Below are 4,760 nucleotides of genomic sequence, written 5' to 3'. Positions count from 1 at the left end.
ACGCGCGTCGGAATAAAACGCAAGGCGTCTTGCGCTTCATTTTTGCGAGGCGATATCAAAGACCCGTTGCTCTGAAACCTCTCCCCACATGTTTAATGCATGCAGGATGATTGCGTGGCAAGAGGAGGAAGTCTGTCACTCCCCCCAACCGCGTGGGGGCACACTACTCTGGGTGGGAAAGGACAATTTTTGTACCCAGCAGGATGCGTTCTTCTTAAGCACATCTCAAGTAAATGCGGATTTGTCTCTAAACTATACACACAAAGAACGTGCGGATTTATTTTGGGCGGCGAGTGATGCGTTGATACGTAACGCCAACCCTAGACTGGGGACATGACTGACCTTCACAACAAGTTGAACTATCCTCACTTATATGACGCCAACAAAGACGTTTCTGCGATTACCCTCAAGTCAGTTTTGCCTGCCGATCGGTCAGAATTTCGTGAACAGAGCTTGAAAATAGTAGGAAGGTTTACATGAGAATTTTCCTTGACGCAAGTCGTAAAATTACAACTTGTAATCTTAAAAATACATGCAGTACGTATCGACTTATAATTCATTATTGGCGAGTAAAAAATGTGCTCTTGTAAATTTACAACTTTAATTATAATTCGAGTTTACAAAACCTTTGTAAATTTACGACGATATTTTTCACGGTGGTAACAAGATTGCGTACGGGTATTTTTGTGAGCGTTTCATCGTAGTGCAATTGTAAGAGCGACGACGGCAGAGGCTTCTTATATCCGGCGCGGCTTGCCCGCTCTCCCTGCTCAGTGGCGGGGCGGGCGGGGCCCCCGTCGCGTCGCACGACGACCGCCGCGGTGTGGGGCAGGCCCGGGTGCGGGCCGGGGTCCCAGGTGGCCCGGCCACCGCGAGGGTCCCCCTCAATTAATCTGACGTGATTCCGATTGCCAATCCGTGGCGCGCTGCGCCCGCGTTAGAGAGAGAAAGGGGGAAGGGGGAGAAGCAGTGGTAATGAGTAGTTTTGACGCGGGCCTCTTCAGCGCCGCGCCGCCGCCGGCTTGATCTGCTTAATCACGCTGTTTTGAGTCCGCCTCTCTCGCTCCCGCTCGCTCCAGTGAGGCTCCCGCACCTGCCGCCGTAAGACCCGCAGGGGGCCCGGGCTCCTTTTGACATTGCTCATTCACGAGGAGGACGGCAGATAATCGCTCCCGCGAGCGCTCCCGCGAGTGCTCCCCCGCGCGCACGGGTCATCTCTGCGGCGGTCCGCCTCCAGCAGCCTCCAGCAGCCTCCAGCAGCCTCCAGCGGATCAATCATCATAAAATCGGCAGAGAGCGAGAGACTAAGAGAGGTTCATTTCGTGGACTCGCCTTTGGGCCAGGCAGAGCGGGGAGGTGCTGCTGGTGAGCCGACTGTGCGCCGTTAATGTGTACACTGTTATTACAGACATTTTTAAAAAGCCTCTCTTCTCGACGCATACTTGAGACAAATCTCCTCGCGGGTGATCCCAATAATAGGGTATATGCCAAGACGTGGGGCAGCGGAGCGGGGAAGTGTTTGAAAAATAAAAGACTTGCGCGCTCAGAGAGTGGCACAGGCACTCGCCTTGGGTTTATTCTTTCCTGGTGTGGTATAATGTTATAATAATAGCTATGGCTAATCCCCAGCACGGGGAGCGATCCCGCGTTCCCCCCGTCGCGTTACATCGCGGGAGTTACAGAGCGAGAGCAGGCGGCGAAGTCGCGCAGGTGCCTGCCAGGTTGGCGCGCGGGTGAAGGACAGCGGGACAGCTATGGGGCGGGGTGGGGGAGCCGGCCGGCCCAACCCGACCCTGCTCCCAGAGGCCCTGCGCAGCCCCGCCCCGCCCCACCCCGCCCGCTCCGCCCAGCTGAAAAATCCACGTACAAATCCACGCGGGTTTCCGAAGACTTATTTCCACGCGGGTTTCTTATAAGATTCCCACGTGGTAAATTTACCATGAGGTAATTGGTTACTTTCCATGAGGGTTTTTACAAAAACCCACATGGTCATTTTTTGAAATTCCACTTAGAATTCTCGAGTACCACGTTGTTCCCCACAACCATGTAGAGATGCAAAGACAAGAGTCCTGAGTCCCAAGTGAATCATAAGACATCATGAATGTAATTTGGCTAAAAACGCCGAATATGGACTCAGATTTCCAATACGGCCGTTAGTTTAGAAGATAGCAGCAAAGTTTAAAATAACAACTCTACTTTTTATCACGTGGCCGTGTACTATGCAATCTAGCTTTCCTATGAGTGTAGTCAATATATATTTGTAGGCCACCCCAATTTAAAGTTACGGTTGGCTATAGAAAAACCACGTGTGTAAACAAAACCACATGTGGAAATAAAAGAAACACACGTGGTGTATAGAAACCCCACGTGGTAGAGACAAAACCCACTTGAAAAATTACGAAATCCACATGGAAATTCAGTTATCTACGTGCAAAATACAAAATCCACGTGGAAGTTTACTACTGAACCCACATGCAAATGAAGATTTATACGTGGAAAGATTCGAAACCCATGTCAATACACATGGAAATACGTGGGAATGCGAACAATCCAGGTGGAACCACGTCGAAAACACAATATCCATTTGCACATGTTTTTTTTAGCGGGGCGCGCTCCGCCGCGCCCCGCCAGCCCCGCCCCGCTTTTGTGACAACTAACCTGCTGATGCCCCGGCCCACCCCGACCTTATAGGCCACCCATCTGCTTGCCCACGACGCACTGTATAATCACACTCAGTAGCTACACTCTCTGGCTGGCAAAAGAGAGGAGCGAGAGTCGTCATACCCGCTTATTGGGTCTCCCGCGGCAGCGGTCGTCTTCGACGTCTGTCTGCGGCCGTGACGAATTTTACGAGTCTTCTATGCGTACCGCACGATTAGGCGTGCCATTATGCCGTCATCGCACAAACCGGAGCCAGATTTAGCAGTCCGCTACTTCTAAAGACCTCCGCTCTTCCTCAATAATCATAAATAAACATATTTCTCTCGCACAACTCTCACACACATACACACACACACTGTCTCTGTCTGTCTCTGTCTGTCTGTCTGTCTGTCTGTCTGTCTGTCTGTCTGTCTGTCTGTCTGTCTGCACAATCCGCTTACTCCTCTACTCCTGCCGGGTGAGTGTGCAGGTCAGGTTGGTGCAGGTGCGCCCGGCTCTTAGAGTCATTTCAATCTCTCCCCAGTCTAGTTGATTACTGATTAGAAAGACCCGATCTGGGCTGACTCAAATTAGCCGATTCCTGAGATTGTTTCCTGCCGGTCGTCCACTATCGTTCCAGCCTACTTTGCAGCGGCAGCCACGGTGTAACAAAATACCCTTGGCGAATAAAGAGAGCGTCCTCGATCGTCTCAGGCTGAGACTCTCAGCGCCGCTCGGCTGTGCGCCTCGCAAGCGTCTCTTCGCGATACGTTATGCGTTCCGTGGCCTGGTCACGAGTGCGGCAGCAACATGCAGCCGCAGCCCCCCCCCTCCTCCTCACATCTCTTGTTTCTCCTTCCCATCCCATCCATACTCATACACCGGAGCACCTCTCATCATTTCTGACTCTCTCGTTCAAACCGTCAGTGCATTATCTTTTTCTGGCCCGCGGGTCCGCCCCACCCCGCCCCGTCCAGCTCCGCCCTGCAGCCCACTGCAGCGGGCAGCAGCGAGCCCAGTTACGCCAGTTTGGCGCGGAGCCTGTTATTACATCCCTCCGGCGGGCCGGTCCGGGCCGGCGCGCACGCGAGCTCGCGGCGGGTAGTACCACCGACCTACCTGATAGTACACCCGCGGCACGAGCGATAGCTCACCCGCGGGTGCCGTCGGGTACCGTATCCTCCCGAGGGCATCTCCCCCCAACCATCTACCAACCGGCCACAGCCTCGGCCCCGGCGGCACAAGACATGGCGCCCTAATATGATGAGGCTCTGCCTTTTTCGCAGGGAAAAAAAACAAACAAGAGCGACAACTAACATCGCATCCCCTTCTAACATCCGCGCAGCGTCAGCCTCCCTTCCTGAGGACGCCTTCTGTTTTGTCCCCCGCCACTCCTCTCTCCACCACCACGGCCTACCCCAATTTCTTGTGCGAGCCCGTCCAGCCCGCGCGGCCGGGCCTGACGAGTCACGTGACTGTACAGGGGTCAGAGAGCAAAGGGGCCCTACTGTAACTCACTCGGGGCGGCGGGCGGTGGGGCACAGCGCGCCGCGCGCCGGAGTTTGGACCCCCCCTCGAGGTTTACGCAGCAAAACGCAAGACGGCGGCCCGCCACGCCCCGCCGCACCCCTCGCGCCCCACCGAACCCCACCGCACCCCGCCGCGGCCCCGTTCCCCTCTCCCTGCCCCCCCCCTCCCCGACACTGCGCCGTAAAAGAAACATGTGGTGCGTTCGAACGCGTCGCGACGGCGACGTTTTTAGCACCCCCGGGGATAATTTCCCGGAAGCTGCCCGCCCCCGCGCTTCGCCCTGCGTCTGTCTGCGGTTTGGGGCGGGTCGGGCGGGCCGGCGGTGCGGCCCGGCGGTTGTGGCGGACTAGAAGCAGGTCATGGACCGGCGGCGCGGGCGGCCACCAGCCCACTCATCTAAGTCATCTAGCCCTGTGGCTTTTGTCCAGAGAGGGAGAGAGAGACGCTCGGCTGGCTCCGCTGGACGGAATAAGGCCTCCGAGACAAACCACACGTCGGCCGCCCGGCAGCAGCGGAGGGGTAGCGGCCAGCGCGGCGGGGGACGCGGTGGGGCGGGGAGCTGCGGTAAGAGAGGGCTTGTTGGTGTTTTT

This window comes from Frankliniella occidentalis, unplaced genomic scaffold (genome assembly GCF_000697945.3).
Source record: "Frankliniella occidentalis isolate FOCC.00 unplaced genomic scaffold, Focc_3.1 Scaffold145, whole genome shotgun sequence".
Taxonomy (NCBI): domain Eukaryota; kingdom Metazoa; phylum Arthropoda; class Insecta; order Thysanoptera; family Thripidae; genus Frankliniella; species Frankliniella occidentalis.
Note: the sequence above shows the minus strand (reverse complement) of the source record.